General features: G+C 44.9%; 1 protein-coding gene and 1 long non-coding RNA gene across 3 annotated transcripts in view; both read left to right on the top strand.

Moving 5' to 3' along the window:
- Positions 1 to 1,515: 1,515 nt before the first annotated feature.
- On the top strand, positions 1,516 to 5,248 carry LOC121592010. Of its 2 annotated transcripts, XR_006004610.1 has the most exons (4): positions 1,516 to 1,571; positions 1,740 to 2,125; positions 2,775 to 3,415; positions 4,189 to 5,248. It is a non-coding gene; the product is annotated as an uncharacterized LOC121592010 (long non-coding RNA). The 2 variants fall into 2 exon arrangements; XR_006004609.1 differs by having other exon boundaries at positions 1,524 to 2,125.
- A 1,415-nt stretch (positions 5,249 to 6,663) lies between these two features.
- The window catches only part of LOC121591452 (synaptic vesicle membrane protein VAT-1 homolog-like), a 70,498-nt gene continuing 57,634 nt past the window's right edge, over positions 6,664 to 19,527 (top strand). The window contains exon 1 of the mRNA XM_041911948.1: positions 6,664 to 7,451. The gene's annotated coding sequence lies outside the window, so the exon portion shown is untranslated. The remainder of the gene's footprint in view (positions 7,452 to 19,527) is intronic.

Here is a 19,527-nt window from a genome sequence, read left to right as displayed (position 1 = left end):
TTTGTTTGTTTTATTGTGTGTACATGCAACCAAATATTTGTTAAGTACACACAGAAAATGCACGAACGCGTGCCACGATTTGAAAACTGCCGCGGACTTGGGGTGGTGGCCGCGTGGTAAATGTTTATATAATTCGAAAAGGCAAAGCAACTGAGTGCGTGTTCCCTTACAAAAGGCACAAAAGTGCAAACATTCGTGAATGGTAAATAGTTGTAAAATGTAGCACACACAAACACAAACACACGCAAGTCATTCAAACGGAGCAAACAAACAAACAAACAAACATAACTATCTTGGGAGCTCACTTAGTATTAGCCTGCACCTTTCGATGTAGAATCGGAGTGAAAGAGGGAGAGAGAGAGTGCACAGAATGCATACAAGCATTTGATGGTGGTTTTTGCTAGCCCCTTACTCGCCGATGGTCGGTCCTCATGGACGCCTTGGATTCGTTCCGCATAATTAAGTGCCACCAGCGCGTTCGGTTGGGACGGTCCGAGCAATAGTAATGAGTCACAGACGTCGCGGCGCACAGCAGATGCAGCGGGGGGGGGGGGGGGGGGAGCTCCTATACGTGCCTCTCTACCTATCCCCCTACGCGGAAAGTCACCCCCTCCTGGGCGGTTGCAATTCTGGTGCGGTGGGTGTGGGTGCATGATGATAAAATGCAGCTCATTCTTTTAGTTAGAGTCCGATAAAAACCCCAACCACGACGACAATGGGGGGCGGGGCGGGAGGGTTGTAAGCGGCAATCCTGGGCATTAAATCATTTCACTCGATGCATCCCCGATATGACGGCAAGCCGAGGAAACGCCGAAGGAAATGAAACGTAAAGTACAAAATCATGTTCTGTTCGTGCACACGCGGCGGGGGTTCGTTGCTTAGTTTGTTTTGTGATTTTTGTTGTTGTTTAATTCAATTTCCTTTCCGATTGCAGAGGATGATGTTTGCCTGCTCTGGGCTGAGAGTTGCACTTCCGGTTGGTGCAACTGCAAACGGGGAAACAATTCCGACGGTGGTGACACAGTTGGGCGCTGAGGGAGGCAAAGCGGAAGAGGAAGAAATGGAGTTAGAAATAGGAAAAAAAGGAACGGTAAATGTGATAAGAACACACAAAAAAAAACACAGGAAAGAGTGGCCTGTATGTCCCGGGCGTGTGCAATGATATTGAAATTCCAATCATTCCGGTGCAACTTTGCTGGTGTTTATCTTTCGGTTCCAGCTGTTTTATTTGCTCCGAAACCACCGATGTGTAGTGTGGGAGGAGATGGAGGATGTGCACAAATTCCTGGTTCGATTACTTCTGTCCTATCCGCCATCTTGACTGACCATCGTACACAGGAGTCAAGGAGTGTTGTGCATCATTTTCATACTCATTTCTGTTGTCACGGTACACTAAAAATGCATGAAAGCTCATCATAGTAGGCATGTTCGGACGCAGATAGTCGTAATAGGCGACGGTCCAATGTTTATATTGACAGGGAAGCGTGACACGATTGACAGGTTGCTTTGTAAATCATTTAGGCCGAAGAAGACGAAAAAAAAGCGAATTTGACCAACAATCAACGACCCTTGTATCGTTTTGTCTACCCACACACACACACACACACACACACACACACACACACACACACCCGTGGCCTGGAAAGGAAGATGAACCTTTTTGTGTTAACCGTAGATAGGCCCTTCCCCTATACATATCTGTTTGCATTCCTGCATTCCCTTCGATATCGCCTTAACAGACAAGAACCGGTCGTGGAAGTGTGTTCTTCCCGTGGCACGTGCTCTACCCTACGCAAAAGGAAGGGGGTCGCTACGGGAAGTCGCTTGAAGCGGAAGTAAACGAAAACCAATTTCGCCTCAACTTCCTGGTGCTGTGTACTGTGTACCGTTTTATCTGGTATGTGTTATCTGGAAAACACGTCCAAGTCGTCGTCCCCGGTGAAGAAGTAGGGCAGTCGTGTGTCTGTCGCCACGGAACATTTGTGGGGGTTTGCCGCATATCGGAGGAAATTATTCTTGGGAGAGAGAGAGCTGGTGAGCTGGAGAAATGATGTTTAATTAAGGATGTGCATGAGCCCTTAATCTGGAGCTGAGCTTTACTTACAAGTTACTTATAGTTTTGGAGGTGAGTTAATGTTTTGGTTGTTTGGGAGTCGGAGTACGGTGTCATCCTAATGACGTACAGTGGCGGTCACCGTAAATCTTATAGATCAGATATGTGCTAACTTTCAAACTTCCGGGACAGTTCTTTAAACCTCATATTCGGAATACCGTCTTCACGCATCGATAAGGATACTTAGCGGATGTGCTGGTGCAAAAAACCAGCCCGACATCTAAACCAATCAACGAAAACCAAGCATATCCATGTTCTTACTTTTTGCAAATAAGGTCCTAAATTTAGATTATCTAATACGCACACAAAGTACCAATGAAGCTTACTGACTAACAGTCCTTATGACTTCAATTTTAGCACCATGGAATGGAGACTGTCTATTTTTGACATTTATGCATGTTTTGCAAGACTTTTTAAGTTATCACATTGATTTTTGGTTGGAGCATAGCTAAGGAATGTTCTCTACCAAGCGCAAAGGCAATGTCCAGAAAAGAGGTCTGAGGAACTGTCCAGAAAGCTGCAAAGTCAGAAGATATGGGTTCTTGGAAGATAGGTGACCGCCACTGTATCTTTAATTACCAAACTGAACGAACTTCGATCTTGAGTTTAGTGCTCTGTGTTAAGCCTTTGCTGAATGTTCCTTGTTTCGGTATTCTTTCAGACTTTCTCAGACACTTTTAAGTATCTCAATCAACCTTAAATTGACCAAAAATCATTGGAGTCCTTTATGATACAAGTGTTAGTGGAATAGTAGTGAATCAAGCGGACAGAATCCCTCTCCAATATCCTTATTTCGATGACTATTCACTATCGGTGGCTTCAAACTGGGACTTCCTGGGTGAGTCATGTTCTGTACGGCAATTAACATTTGAGTCATCCTCCAACCGTCGCCGTCGTCGTCATGGTCGCCAGGGTTGCTGGGAAGCTGGAAAAGCCATTTTTCATGGCCTGCTACTACTGGTGACTGACACATCTGTTGGCCTGTTGTCATCCTGTTGCCTGTACGCAGTTGCAGTCACTCGTGTCACTCGTGTGATAAATATTCCAGCCACTCAAATTAGGCGTAGTACAAGTATCCTCCAAGGATAATGCGTAAGACACGGAAAGGAGAAAGAAATTTACTGAAGTTTCTGTGGACCGGACGGATCATCATCATGATGTGTACCGGCAGAGAAAGAGGACGCAGAATGCTGACGGGTACATGTTGCTTCCGCTGTTTGCAAGGCTCTCCGACTTGCAACGGGGAAAATCGATAGTGCCGGATGAAAGTTTGCCGGCTTGTTGCTCGCGGACAATTTTGCGGTAAGTTGAGTGGAGACAGGGAGGGGTCACTTTGTCGGTAGAGAACACACAAATACGTGTATAAAATTGCAATCACTTTTCTTCCTTTCTCGTTTCCATAGAGCTCCCCCCCCCCCACCAGAACGTCCTTCGGCATGACGTTTATGCGTTTTTGCTTCCATTTCATCGCCTGCTTCGCTTTTCCACTCCCACCGAATGGGGTGATGTCGCTACCGATTTTTATGGTTGCCTTATTTTCCAGCGCCTACCACGGTCTCGTGCTTGTTTGGAGGCTCTTCTGCTGCCACTGTGTCATTGCCGATTTGTTTTGTCTCCCCAATCGGATGGTTTTGTCCACGCGGAACTAATGCAAACCCAACGTGGTAGGCCACACCCAAGCGCACTATTTTATTTTTTTTTGTTTCACCCCAAACGGGGGACATATGGTGCCGTGCTCCAGCCGCGTGCGTGCGTGTGTTGTCATCGGTATGTGCCGCTTTCGCCTGATTCGAGCATCCCGCAAAAACACACACAGGCGAAACCTCCGCTCTCGAAACTCCTTTCGCGTGAAGGGAAAAAGGATCTAAAGGGAAGCGAAGGGCGATGAATAATTCATGGCGCATGATAATATTATAGGGCACGAGAGAGACAGAGAGAGAGAGAGGGGGGGGTCATTGCTGCCTTCTGCGCCCGCAAAACGGTAGCGCAAAAATGTGGGGAAGTGTTCGAAATTCGAGCAAAAAAGCAAGACGCACTGATGACGAAGTGACTTGTTTTTGTGTTTCTTCTTGCAGGCAGAACACATCTCCCGAAGGAGTACTAATCTGGGCTTAAGACGCATTGGAAGCAGCGTGGAGAACTTCCCTTGCAAAAAAGTGACCACGAAATGTCAGTTTCAAGCAAATTTCGGTTTGGCCTCACAGAACTTTGAACCGGCAAAACGACCACATGGAAACAAAATAAGTATCCCTCACTCATCCCTTGCCGCCTCCAGGAAGGGCCACAAAACGGGATGGTGGGGATGGGGATGGGGAGTGTCCTCTTACCTACACCAGCCTGGGATGGCTGGCTTCGCTGGCTGGCCACGTGTACAGTCCAGATGGCTGACTGGGTGTCGGTTTTGCGCCCCTTTTCGCGCGCTGTCGCTCGTACTGCGCAGACTCACACCCCAGCGCCGTCCCCACCGTCGGGGCACGTTGGTGTGTGTGTTTCCGGCTTTTCCAACGATGCCGGTTTCGGTGGGGGGAGGCTACCGCGGGATGCGTTTTAGTGACGTGTCTGGACGATCGACCCCGAAGATAAGACCCGCGGGGGATTGGGTTCTCTTTCTCTCTCTCTTTTACGCGTGAAGTAGACTAGCTGCTGGGGTATTGGGATGGGGTACTTCCAGCACACACCCCTGGACGTCGTTCGTTTGTCTGTCTGGTCTGACCCGGGTCTGAGGAGGGGGTTTACGGGAAGCTTGTCTTGTCTGTTCGTTTCTCCAATCGCCCAATTGCTTCGGAAAAGGGTACATGGGGTTTGGCACGTACGGGGAAAGGAGGGGGAGCAAAATTCAATCCAGAATTAGTGTGAAGTTCAACGGGAAGTACTTGGTCGCGTGTGTGTGTGTATGCGTGGTGCGTTACTGCTGCCTTGCGCAAGCACCCACCAGGAAATGCAACTACTTTCTGGGTAGAGGTGGTGTGTGTGTGTGTATGTGAGCTGAAATGTGTTTGTTTGTTCACAAGTTTTACATCACATTAAGGTAATAAAAATGAGATGATGAAATTTGCAATTCAAACAGAACTCACAGACACACACACACCGTGTGTGCGCGGCTTAATACTGGAATTGCACTGCGGAGCTACTTTTTTGGAGAATAATTTCATTTTAATGTTTTGAAATGTTTTTTTATTTTTTCGCAATAATTTTTTGTTATTTTTAATTTTTTTTGAACAGTTTGTTTTTGCTTCGTTCGTTTTTTATGTTTTTTTTATTCGAGCACTTTTTATCCGCATTGTAAATTTTCCTTACAGAACATTAAGAAATGTACAGAGCGTTCCAAAACGTGCGTAACTAACGCTTAATAGCTAAAATATTGTTATCTTTTTGCGTCAAAATACATTATTCTGTACATTTTCTTTTTCAATGAGTCGCACAATTCTTTTTTTACTTTTGTTGTTGTTGTTATATTGCGTTATTTAGTCTTTTGTGGTGCAATTATTTCGCATAATTCCATTTTTTTACATGGATTTAAAACATTTTTCTGATAATAGTTTCCACTTCTGATCTCACCAAAGACCTGCATCACTTGCATCGAAAAAAAGGCGTATTAAATTGTACATTGATTATTTTTCAATATAGAACACCTGTGTAATATGTTCATTTATTTCTTTAGTTATAATTTGTTTTTTTTTTTCATCAATACTTTGACTCGTTCGCCTCTTAGCAATGAATACATTTTAAAATGCCGACAACCAACGCCTTTCCGCCTTAACATCAGTTTTCGAGCACATATTTCGAGCTGTTTTTATCGACTCTGTACAACGTTCAGCAGTATCGCTTGCACTTTGTCCGCTGGGCGCTCTTAACTGCGTCTGTGTGCGTTGTAGCGGGTAAGCGAACGAACCGTACGCGTAAAAGGGAAGGGAGAGACGCTGTTCCTCTCTTTCTTACCGTTCGTATCTGACAGCCGCGGTCGTCGAACAAAGCCAAACCTTGGAGAAGTTAAAAAAAAACGCTTACTAAAAGCCACTGCAGCGGCTAACAACTGTTTCATTCCACATGGCATTTTATTCACAGTCTTGTAATGCCTTTTGGGTGAATAATTTTGTAGCGAAAAATCGACAAATGTTTGATTGTTTTGATGCCGTCATGGAGTTGCCGGCGATTTAAATCCATATGCCCTCTCCCTTCCACTGCACTAGCGGCCGTTGGAAGCGAATGGATTGCTCAGTATGGGTGCGTATGCTATACATGCACACACACACACGCACATCTGCAACGCCTTTCTTTTTTTCACACACTCGCCCATAGCCAAGCGGCATCGTTCTCTCTTTCTAGCACTGCGCAGTTGTGTGGTACGCTGTATGATACGCGCGCTGCTCTTCGTGTGCGTGTGTGTGTGCGTATCGCGTGTAAGAAAGAGACACATAGCAAGCATTGCAGCTGGCAGAGGAAAGAAAGAGAGTGCAGAGTATTCTCTCTCTCCCCTACACGCCTGTGTGTATGTATGTGTGTGTGTGTGTGTGCGCTAGAGCACGTCCGTTCACGTCGTTCGCATTTCGCACCTCACCGTCGATCTCACTTCTCACGAAACATCCTTAGCGTTCGGTTGTGTGTCCGTGCGTCTCCGGCCATTTTTGTCCCAAGCAAGTAAGCCACACCAAGGCAAAGCAAAGCCCAGCGTTCAGTTCACTCCTGCGGCTAGTCAGAGTAGAGGTCACAGTCAAATCCAATTGTAGCGGCAGTGTGCCCAGTCCGTTTTTGTTCGTTACGTGTGTGTTCAAGCTCACCTCGCAAGCAGAAGCCGCGCCGTATTCATCCCCGCGGCAGCTCGCTCGAGAAAGCAACAGAATAAAAAAAGAAAAATTAATCTAAAACCGGTAAGGGATCATCTCGGTTCCTTTGTTCCCCGCGCGGCCAGCCAGTGTGTGCGTCACTCGAGAGTGCGTGTTCTCTTTCTGTGTGCGCGCGTGTGTGTTTCGTCTCCGGTGGAGAAGGCTGGAAAATTTGGAGTGCGAAGGAATTCAGCTTTAGAGCGACGATCCGCTCGGGAAACAGTGCTAAAAAGCCAATGCAATTGTGATCACCCGTGTGTGTGTGTGCGTGTGTTAGAAGCTTGGAAAGATCCTCTCAACACAGCAGTGTGCACGTGTGTGTGTGTGTTTGTTTGAAGGTACTGAAAGGAAGAGTTCGCCCGTCCCCGTATCCGTAGTTCGGAGCGCAAAAAAAAACGCACCACACAACAGGAAGAAAAGCTGCACAAGTGTCCATCTTATTTTGGTCTGGCCATCTTGCTCTGAAGGTATCCCACCGCTCCACCGCTCCCCTGTGCGCAGGATAAAAAGAACAGGTAGGTGCGTTGCAAAATTGTGGTTGGAAACAAAACCCAAGAAAAACAAGGGAATTGATAGAAAATAGCAAAATGGCGATCCATGCATGTGTGTACTTTGATCGGTGGTGTGTGTACGGTGTAATGATAAAATTTGCCGTGCTAACATATTGCAACAACCAAACATGTCCTGACTCGATTTGCCAAGTGTGAGCGAAAGAGAGAGAAAGAGAGCGAACGAAACACGTCAAAGCAAGCCGGCCGCTTCAGTGAGATGAGTTTCGAGTGGTTTTTTTTTGTGGTTGTAAAATTGCTCGTTTTTAAATGAATTTTGCAATTAAAAAAACCGTTAAATTTTGATTTTGAACAACGAAAAGCAGACTCTTTTCGTACGCCCAATATTCCAATAAATCTATTTCTCAACACGTGCGATGAAAGGGAGGGAGCGCAGCTCACAAGAAGGTCCTCACAAAAACGGTCGCGGTTTCGCTCTCTTTCATCTCATTTTAGATACCGAATTAAAGCAAATAAAATGCCATAAATCTAATCAATTTCAAATGTGTCACCCGAGCCACAGCTAAGAAGAAGAAGAAGAAGAAGAGGAAAAAACACACATGGTCCAGAGCACAGCGAAGATTGTTCTCGTTAGTTCTGTTCTGCGTTCTGTTCGTGTCACACACATGGTGGTGGGCCCATTATCTTCACTTTTACTTGCGCGCTTTGGTGGATGATCCGGACGAGATCTGTCTGTCTCTAAAAAGATCTCAGAACCGTTCCCAGTCTCTGGCGCACTGCGCGGAGCCGAGAAAGCGAACAAGAAACACTTGTTCTATCTCTCTCGCTCTCTCTCTCTCTCTCTCTGATTCACCCTTGCGAGCGGTCTTGGCTGCTGCGCGACCTCTCTTTTCAATGCTTACTTTTCTTGCGTCGTGTGTCCATCCTTCCGCGCTTCTTCTGCTTCCCACACACACACACACATACATTCGCGCAGGACAATCGGGTGGCCCTTCCCCCCACCTCCTTTTCAACCCCCCCCCCAACCTCTTGCGATCGGTCAATTGATGGCGTCGATTCAAATCGCTTTTCGAACGGTTTCGCTCTCCTTTTTGACCTTCTTGCTTCTTCTCCTTCTTTAACCCCTTTGCCGTTTTTCCGTGGCACAAATGTGTCAACGCAACACACACACACACATACACATACGAGAATCACACGCCGTGTGCATGTGTTATCGGTTGGTCCGTTTTCTTCTCTTCATCCGATTGCGTGTGTGTGCCCTTCCGCGCCGTGGCCGCTGCCCCACGCATCATCAGCGCTTTATTTTTTTTAATGGCCGTTACACGTTACGGCGCTTTTCGATACGAAAGAGTAGCAAAGGGTGATGGGACAACACACGCACAGGACAGAGAGGGAAGAAATTTGAAAAAAAAAGGGATCAGAAAACGGTCGTTTGGAGTGTTTTTTTGTATGGTTCGTTCCTTACTCGACGGTTGGTGCATGGTTGAGAACGAACGGTCGTTATTTTGGATTTTGAAATGGGTAAATAAGAGGGAACGAGAGAGAGTGCGAACCCTTTTTGCAAAAGGAAAGAAACAGCGCCTCCACGCTTTTAATTGTTTCAAAATGGACAGTTTCGAAACGGTTAACGTTTCTTTATTTTCCTCCCCATCTCCATTTCCGTTTTACCCCCGGCTTACCTTCTTTCGCTATTTGATTTGCGCAAATCAACCCCCAGGGTACACACCCCTGTTGTTTCGCGGGGCAGTTTTGTCCTTTTGGGCTTGTTTGTATTTGTAATCGAAAGGTAAAACCCCGTCGAGGGCGAAGGGAAGAAAGGGACACTCGATGCGCGGCATTAGTGGGTGTGTGTGTGTTTACCGCATGCACGCAAACCGCGTGTGCGTGTGCCTGCTTAGACGCATCGGAAAGGAGGCGGGCGGGTGGGGGGGGGGGGGATAGGCATTGGGAGGGTGTGAAAATGGAACGGATAAACAGAAATGGATCGAGAAGCGCGTTGAAACGGCAAAGGTGTGTAGCAGGCAGCGGAATGGGGCAAATAATGCACGAAGAAGAAGAAGAGGAGCAATTTTTCATCCTCCATACGGTGCGCCTTTGTTACCACCCCCACCCTCCACTTCATCCCCCATGCTATGAACCCTTTCGATAGCATACGCACACACATACATGCTGTTGCTGTTGGTTGTGTAGCGCGCGCGTCTGCTTTGTCGCTCTGCTGCGCGATGGTGGTGAGTCATAATTATTTCATTCTGAACCTCTCTCTTCCCCCCCCCCGCCAATTCCACTGCCACCACCCCTCTTCCCTCCCATTACGCTTGTTGCCCGGTCCGACCGCTTTGTAACCCTTTGGCTGTGCTTCTTCGTTCGGGATCTGGAGGGTGGGGTTTGGATAGGAAAAGAAGGGTTCAGGCACTCTTTAGGCCTTTAAATGTAAGGGGTGTGAGTGTTTGCGTATATTTGCATTTTTTGTTATTGCTAAAAGCCGATCTTGTTGCGAATGTGTGTGCAATAGTCCGGTAGAAAATTGAGGTTTTGTTTGAAGCGAATTTACTTTTTACCTGCTTTTCCAATTGGTGATTTTGAAAAGGTTTTTGAGAGGTTGAAAGCCAAGACAGCGTACCATATGGAATGGGGAAATTGGAGACGAAATTAAATAAGATAATTTAAAATTATCGAATAAGAAATTAGATAATTTAAAATTAAAAAAAGAATAATTTCTATTGGAATATAATGGGGTTTTTTCTATTTCAATGTCAAAACTCAATTATTCCTGTTCATTTGCGTTAGAGATTATTAAGACCTCAAAGAGCTAATTCTGATCATCCAGATCGTTGTGCTGGTGCATCAAGATGATTGTGGACAAAAAATTTGGTTTATAGAACATTAAAAAAAAAAAAAACAAAAATAATTTAAATGTCATGTGAACGCATTCTTCAACTGCAAGAAAGATCGCTTACAGTAACAAATATTTATTGTTCCACATCCCATCCGCCCTTGTAACTGTCTACTTGTGCTGCGTCATACTGCAGACAAATGACGAAAGTCTTCTCTTGTCCTGGTTTGCACATATTTTCCTTCAAACTTCAGGAACAAGCAAATTTGTCTTCCCTGTCTTCGAGCGCGCGTTATCAGTAGTTACTAACGGGGCCTGGTAGGGCAGTGTATGCGCTTTGCCGCCACCTTTTCGGTTCACCTTTGTTTTTGCTCGTCTGCCTGCGCGTTCTTTGGCGCAGAATTGTTTGATTTGCTCTGCCTGCTTGTGTGGCGTGGCTTCTAGGTGTTGTTTCGGTTGTTGTTGGCCGTACGTTGTTTTCTCTTCGCTGCAAGAAAACACATTTCGTTCCATCTCGCTGAACAACAAACACAACAGAGATGCTTACACGCTTCCAAAACGCTTAATGTGTGCCCGGTGCATACACACACACCCATACATTTAATAAACACAGCTCTCACTTCTCTTGCACTATCAAACCTGAAAACAAAAACAATAAAAAAAATGGTTCAATTTCGCCAAACAAGCACGCCAAATCGTCGGTACATAATGAATAAACGTGTTTGTGAGTGTCAGTCGGCACTGAAATGTGTGCATTTGTGGAGTTCCCTTTTTCACTGCCCTTATCATCTGCATCCATCCAACGAAATTGCCACGAGAACATTCTTTGCTTTTGGGTTTTTTTTTCAAAACGACCACCCAATAATAACAACAAACCACCCCTCCACGTCGTTGCACCGAATGACCTTTCAAGGCGTCTTTATTTCTCCGGTGCATATTTTTTTATCTCTTCGTCAGGAGGGAAAATCCCAGCGAGGTTAAGAGGGCGCAAGAATAATTTGCACAAGGCGTGTTCTTATCGCGGGGAGCAAACTGTGCTATTTTTCTACTCGGCGTAAATTTCAGAATTTGCTCTGCTTTCCTTCGCTTGTGTTTTTTTTTATCTTTCCCTTGCACAAGGCCTCAAGAAAGAACGATGGAGGAGTGTGGTCGGGTGGTGGGTTCTGTTGGTGTGTAAATATATTTTTGTTTTGATTGCTTTGTTTCTTTACGGGGCACTGTCGTTGTTTGTGCGGATAATTGTGGCAGCCGCCGCCGACGCCGGGTGATAAGGCCATGTCTCTTCCCCGGGCTTAGCTTGTTTGCATCGCTGAGCCTCTCTGACCAAGACGACTGGAAGTGCAATTTATTCAGTTGCAATGTTGCATTGTTGATTTTGGGCTGTGTTTGATGTATCTTTTTTTGGAACGAAATGGAGGCAATTAAGCAACATTAACCTTAATGTTCGGATATTCCTTTTTTATGACTTGTTGATAATGTCTTCATCATAATCTTCTTAAACTACTTTGTAGTCAGTATCAAAGAGTCAGCACACATCGTCACGGCTTAGCTCTACGCAATTCCGTTCTATCGCCAGCTTGCATCTATTGCACAACAAACGCCGATGAGATGACCTCGTCGACAACACGCCAGCTGTTCTTCAAGAGCGAACAGGCATCGGGGGAATCTTTCATCATTAACCCGACCGGAAACGGTCAATCGAGTATGAATGAATTCGCACAAGCATGTTTAACAAACACGCTCGCTCGCGAACGCATAGAACGTACGTGATGAACGACGGGTTTTAAATGCTTCACTTTATGCTTGGGTTGATTTTGGGCCTATTGCTGGCTTTGTGTTAGCTGTTAAACTCTACCCAAATGCTGTAGAAGAAAGCAGAAGGATCCGTTTTGCGCCCGTGGGCCATTTGGCTGTTGATTCTTCCATCCCTCTCGTTGCTATCAATTCGTAACGTTCGATCATTGCCCGTTGTGCAATAACTGAAGGTTGATCGTGTAGATCGTACCACGCGGTGTTTTTTTTTTTTTTTGCAAAGGGTCCCCATGCGAACCCAAGAAAGCGTACTCTTTGCTTCCTCGCAACTCCCTGCAGACGAACCTTGTCGCGGTGTGTGGTGTCGAGAACAGATAACTTCCGGGCATTAATTTTAATGTCTTCAATCCGTTTTGTCCCGTAAAATAGTGGCCAGTCGATCAGTACACTCGCTTCTTCGTTCGTGCCCCACGGTGGGATTTGGCCATTCCACACGGTGGATTACCTTTAGCTCTCTAGTTTTGTTTCTGTCTTATTCGTTCTCTATTATTTATTTCGCCATTTGTCTTAACTATGCTCTGCGCGCAGGGTTCTCCACCGTTAGCACTTACCCGTTTTATTCCTATTCCGTGCTCCGTGCCTTTTGTTAGACCATTCGTACCCGTCTTTTTGTTTTGTATTCATTTTGAAACATTATTCTTTCCTCGCCGGCAACAAATCTTAGATCCTAGATCATATCCCTCGAGGGTATTCATTCCGTGTGGGGCTTGTCCGTCTTTTTTTTGACAACCGTTGGGTGTTTCTAAAGCGTTAGAATATCTCTTTTTCACAAGAGTACAATCCGATCACGTGACTCTGTGGCTAGTGTGTGCCGTAGGGATTTTTTGTATTGTTATTATACCATCATCACACACCGGAAGTGGGAATGTGTGTTTCGCCACGCCAACAATATTCTCCAGGGCCGGTGGCGTCACAATTGTTCGATTTGAATGCGATGAGGAAGTGTACGAGCCATTGCCGGAAGTTGATACCGATTACGGCGCGGACTTGCAAATCGTCGTCTAAGTTACGAAAGATGCATAGGCAGTCAGCAACTATTGTTTGCTGGAACGAACTTCGGAGAGGTGTGGAATTAGGGAATCCGGTGTAAAATTTTACCTAAAACTTAAATGTACGAATTCGCGATGGGTTTTATGTTAGTTAGGGTGTGACATAAAAATTCGTTCACAGAAATAAAGATCTTTATAAGAATCTGCTTAAGAGCATCAAAAGAATCTGATGTCTGTTAATAATTCGCGAAATAATCGCAAATAATGCGTTCGTAGCGTTATAATGAAAAGGGAGCACAATTATGACACTAAATTAAGCAATTCCACCTTACTTGGAGCTAATTTCCTAAGCCGCCCTCCTCGCCCTCGTTACCACTTATCTCAAACGGCAGTCAAATCACAGCTTCGCAGCTTAATTGGATGTTCGCCGCGCGTGCAGAGAGATTGGATTACGGCCAAGAACACGAAGCAGAAGCGGTTTGGAAAATGCCGTAACCACCATCACCCCACCGCCGACTTCTCCCCCACTTTGTGTGCATTTTCGCATGACGATCACTTACAAATTGCTGTGCGGTGTTTATTCTCTCACAGTGGTTTTCTCAGTTCCGTGAAACGTGTTCTCTGTTCCTCCGGTTCTGGTGAGCACACGGACATGGATCAAATTTCGAAATGTAGTTTCCGGTGGGTTTTGTTGGTTCCTGTGTGCAGACAGGCTTCTCTTTGCTGCTGTAGTACGGTTGCCCCTCGGGAGCGCTACCGCGGGCTTCCACCGTCCGGTTTCAGTGGCAGAGAGGCTCCGCGAAGCAAAGCGTTCGTCGTCATACACGTGACTTTGCTTTCAATTTTTAAAGTCTGCCATTTAAAGTTGGCTTATGGGGAGAGGAAAACACTAGAGGAAGAAGATGCAAGAGAATGGGTTGTCTCCGGTTCGTTCAACTTCCGGGTGTGTTGCACTGCAGCGAGAGCTGGGCACCATATGGAAGACGTCATGGGTGCAAAACTGTCAATAAGGTTGCAGAGCTTGGTTGCAATGTACAGCGACATCCCTCCCAAGCTCGCTTATTGGATTTTGCAAAGCAAAACTGCAGAACAACTGTTGTTATAGGAAGTATTAAAACGATATTTCTCGAACAATTTCAGTTACTTCCTGCGTTGGATAAAGCCATGCATATGTTGACCATTATGTATATTTGTGGTCGTGTGTTCCTCCTCTGCCAGTGACAAACGGTTGCGCCTGAGCACACACAACTGTAACTGTAGCTCTCTCGATTTTGTGCATCTCATTTCACATTTTAACATCATAAATCAAACCCTGGGCACCATTCTTTTCCCTGGCTTTTGTGCTATGCGTTGCATCGTTTCGTTTATACGTGAGTGCGAATGATGTGTCCAGTCGGCAGTTCCCCAGCAGTAGAGGTCCTACTTTCAGGACCAGGAGAGGACTACGAAAAATGGGTGTGTGCTCTGGTTATTGCATGAGTGTGCTCTCACCCAACACAGTCCGTGCGTGTGATTGTGTGCTCCTGGAAGTAGATTTATGGCGATAGCAAGTGGAAAACAACGTGAACCTCACCTCTTCACGCATTTTGTGGTTTGCACTGCACGTTCGCTGCAACGATGATCAATTTTGTCCGCGTGGGAAGTTGACAATCGAAGTTCAAGTATGTTGTCATGCGCGGCCGGAGTGAATTATTTCATTACCATATTTATTGCAGATAGTTAATCAGAGCATTGAACATCGGGAGACTTCTTTTTTTCATTTTTCACTCCTGGAATTTGAATATCTCCGATGTCCTAATGATTATTTCCTGAAAATTTGCCTCAAAATTCCTGAAATGTCAACAATTCCAAGCATAAGTCGCAACATATGCTGTGCAATTAAATCCTGTGAAACGCAATTCCAAAATTGAAAACATGTCCTTGATAGCGCAGTGGCTGGTCAAATTCGCATCAATTACGCCTACACGCCAATCACGCGTGTCCTTTCACTTCGTCCAGAGCATCTCCCTGGTCATGCCCATCGATGGCGCCAATGTTGAGCTGAGCAGCAGCAGATATCAAACAACAAACACCACCAACAGGCTTGTCGTACCTTCAGTAAGAGCTCCAAACCTGTACCATATGGTGCGAAGGGAAGAACACCAGGGGTTTTGGGGTTGGGTAGTGGCAGGATGGATCCATCTCGGCGTCCATTTTCGCATCCTAAAAAGCTTGCCCTGTGTGCAAAAGTGGTTGGCAATCGTCGTTGTGCGACTGCGCTGGCTGCCTGTCGTCTGGGGGCAGTCCTGTCCAACAGGGGGGAGAAGGTAGGGGAGTTCATTTCATCGCCCACGCTACTGAGAAGGGCACGTGCGCACACATACACACATACACAATACAGGAAACGTTGCTGCCCTGTGTCTAACCAACCTACGCGCGAAATCCTTCGATTGCCATTTGGTGTACTGTCCGGCCCCTCTCGCTGTCCTCCCGGCTTGAAAGAGGGGGAGAGAGAGAGAGATTGATTGGGACCAAGCGCGCCCATGGAACATGGAATTGAAAATTATCCTTCGGGAATAATGCGGTTCAATTAGAGCTTTTGGAGCCGAGCACGGCGGAGCGGAAGAAGTGCAAACGTCAACGGGAAGGGGTAGCAGCAGCATAGCATCAGCGCTCTGCTTGGAATTACCGTCCATTAGCTCGGACGTGCAGTCTTGTTTGTTGCTGCCTGTATTGGTACCCGTTGGGCTTGGCACTGCGAAAAGACGCTATCAATCAAAAAGGTGGAGGAGCTCATTGGAGTTAAGTTAAGAGCAGCTTTCAAGGTAATGGCTGAAGTCAACATATGGTAGGACATTAGTAGTGCGATAGTCAGGCAATAGAGCTTATCAAATAAGATCATACATATGAGGAGATGTATGGCAATCGTTAAGAAAGGCTTAGATTTTGTTCTTCAAATGTATGTTCTTGGTAAAGATCTTATATTTTAACGCTTGTCTTCGCACTATGGTTTTCAAACTTAAAGAACATATCATAGATACATTTATTATGATATGGATCATCTGTTTTATCGTCCTTTTATCAAGGCTTTATTAATATGAAGTAAAAAAAAACTAAAATTACGCTACACATACAATGAAATGTATTCACTGATAAATAGGCTACATCATTTTGAGCTTCTTTTGACAAGTACCGTCGTTCTTCAACCGAGAGCGTCTCTATTGATAAAAGAGAATATTAAGCGTCATAATCTGTTGCGGGCGCACAGTGTCATTCGTAAGACACGGTTCACCAACAAGACGGATTAGGGTTGTTGTTCTCAAACGTACCGAGGTTTTTTCAAATGTTCCCTTTTTGCGCCATAAAAAAGAAGTTTCCAGTTTCTGAAGGGTTTCTGAGAAGCATATTTCTACAATCGATGTTACAATAAACACTTTGAATCCAGCTAAAAAATGTGTAATAAAATCAAAATTATTTGAAAAAAGATGTAGAACTCTTCGTATAACCAGCGGGTTATGCTTCATGGTATCTGTTGAAGTATATTGTGCTGAATCTCTGTTTGTAGAAGATTGATATTGAATTAATCCGTAGTTCAATTTAAGATATGTCTTTTGCAATGTGGCTACCTTCCGTACGGTATTTGATAGAAACTCCCTGGAGATGCCAACCCTTACTCCATCTCTTCCAGTTCGTCATAAAGATTCCATCTTTTGGATCATTCGCACCGGCCTCTCTCCAGTGTTACTGGAATGCATATGTGTCGTCGATGAAATATTTTGCGTACGAATGCCATTCCATCCGGCAATAATAATGCACACCCATCATTTGCCCCGAATGTCTTTCCATCGGTGGCAGCTTCCATCAACATAGCACAATCGATTGCCATTGACGGGAGACGGGATCGCTCGAGCACTCCTTGGCTTTCTGCAGTGTGTGAGAGATAAGTGACCCTTTCCATAAGAATGTCCACCGTTGTTGTGTGAGCGTCTTCTTCGCTGGCAGTGTGGAACGCAATTGGAAGATTTATCGGTGGTGGCTGTGTGTGTTTTTTTTCTCGCTCTCCTTCTCCTCAACCCTTTCATATAATGGCGAAATATTTAGGTCACTTAAGGCATTAAGAAGGCTGAGCTGAGCGGGAGAATAAAAACAAAAAGCAGCAACCGAAACAACAACAAAAAGCAGTTGTGCTCCAAAAGCATTCTGTGCTGGAAAATCAATCCCCATGAGAAGTTCCCAAAGTGTTGTGGTGTGCGCGCAGCAAAGCGAAAGAAAGGGAGGGGTACTTTCGGGTGGTAAAGGATGATTGAAATTAATATATCGTCCAGACGCGCAACCGTCTCGCAACGGCAGTGGGTTTGGGATTTTTGGATCACACTCTATCCCCTCTCGCGGGCGTTTTTTTCTGCATCTTGCTGCGGCTGCGGAGTAGTAACCCGAAACAAGTGAACCGTCTGTCTGCATTTCGCTGGTCCATTTGGTCAGTGCCATCAGAGATCACACCCCATTGGCACTGGAAGATCGTACGTGTTCGTTTTGGGTACGGTTTGCGTACTTGTGCGCGCGCGCGCGCCTTACTCTTTGCATTTCTTTTGCCCTCTTTAATGACTGTAATAAATTGTATTATATTGCTTTTTATCATCATACGTTGGCGGGGGCTGCTGCAGTGCTGAGACGAGTGAAAGTACACAAGTAGCAGTAGACGACGATGTGTGAAGCGTTGCAATAAGGGGGACAGATGTCAAGAACGTCTGGAGCCTGTCGTCCCTCTGTCCAGTGGGCGCGCGCATTTGTGAATGATTTTTATTTGGTAGGCAGCAAGTGACATATTATCACGCGGTGGAAATCGTAGCAGACAATTGTAGTCCAGTGCTTTCTTTTTAATATTATGCTTTTAGGCAAAAGGAAAGTTTTGTTTGTGTTGTGAATAAAATGTTAAAATAAATCAATGGACAAAAACATTTTGTTGAAAAATACATAAAATAATTAAATTAAGAACATAACTAACAGAAAATACCTTAAATAGAATAAACTAATGCTATAGAACAGAAATCAATCAAGAAAATGGTAAAATAAAAAACGATATAAGATAATAAAACAATAACAATGAAATACATAACATGAAAATACAATAAACCATATACATAAGGTACAAATGGAAACAGAAAATGGTACAACTAACATTGCAAACAGCATAACTAAGCAGCAACCTCAAAGAACCATGCATTAACAACCAAAATTTGTAACCTATCGCTTGTAAATTGCTTGCCGGAAACCTTAATAACAGCAATAAATGGGTGCGAAAATGCGAAAATTTCCATGTGAGAGCATATGCTGATGAGAAGCGAACGCCATATCCCCCCTGCAGGCACATCTCTTTGCACCCCTTTTTCGTTTCCTTTCTCTTTTTTGCTGTTTTTTTGTGCTGTGTGTGTGTGTGTGAAAAAATCGGTGAAAAATGTGCACTGACACAAACGATCGCGAAGACAGGCGGTTGGGCATGAACGGAAAAACTGAACGAATGACGCTACAAATAAAGTGGCGTTCCTTCCTTGTGTGTTTCCTGTTTCCTCTGAGAGGAGTTTTCTTTTCTTTCTCTTTCGCGAGCATATTTCTCAAAACTCCCATGAAGCACCAGCACATACAAAAACACATCATTGCTGCGTTGCGTTTAATAAATTTCATTAATTTCTGTCGCACTTGCTGCGGCGCTGGCTGGCCGCCTGCCTCCTCCTGGATGCCTTTTTGCGCTCCAGGTTTGGCTCGTTGCACTGGTGCTAAAGGGTATTTCATTCTGCTGCTTCTCCCGATTGTGCTGCAAAATATGTGCAAACGTGCAAGATGAGAAATGAGAAATAGGGTTAAGATTTCATCGCCACTGCACGGAGTTAAAAAGTAAAACTAGTGTGTGTGGTAAAAGAAAAGATGGTTCGAGGCGATGTGTTGGAAGATCTGTTTATTGGTATTTTGCTTCGTGGTGTGGTGTGGACTATCTAAATTAGCTGGTGAATAGTGTAGACTGTACAGAAAATGGTGTGACAAAATTAGACTGAATTAACGCTAAAACTTGTGAGAAAAAAAGAGAAGATAGTTAAAAAATTACACAGAAAATGAGTTGTTACAATTATTATATATTTCTTTTGAGTGGTACTGACGTTGTTAAAAAACATAAAATATATTCCCCTGTTTTATCATTTAAATATATCTTGGTATCTGCTTGGAATCTACCACTTCCTTTTGCCGCCATTTTCATCCTTTCTTCTGCACTTTCGCTACCCGCTGCGCAAACGATTTGTCTTAATTTTCCATTATCATTACTTTGGTCAATAGTTTCAATTAATTTTCACAATAAAACCTCAGCGGACAGCGTCTGGACTTGCACAACACATTTGTCCGAGCGATTATGGCGATTTGTGTTAAAGGGGAGGCACGCAAAAGGGGGAGCCCAGTGAACGATTTTCTCGGCAGATGC

Source organism: Anopheles merus, chromosome 2L, assembly GCF_017562075.2.
Source record: "Anopheles merus strain MAF chromosome 2L, AmerM5.1, whole genome shotgun sequence".
Taxonomy (NCBI): domain Eukaryota; kingdom Metazoa; phylum Arthropoda; class Insecta; order Diptera; family Culicidae; genus Anopheles; species Anopheles merus.
Note: the sequence above shows the minus strand (reverse complement) of the source record. Positions and strands in the feature narration are given on the sequence as shown.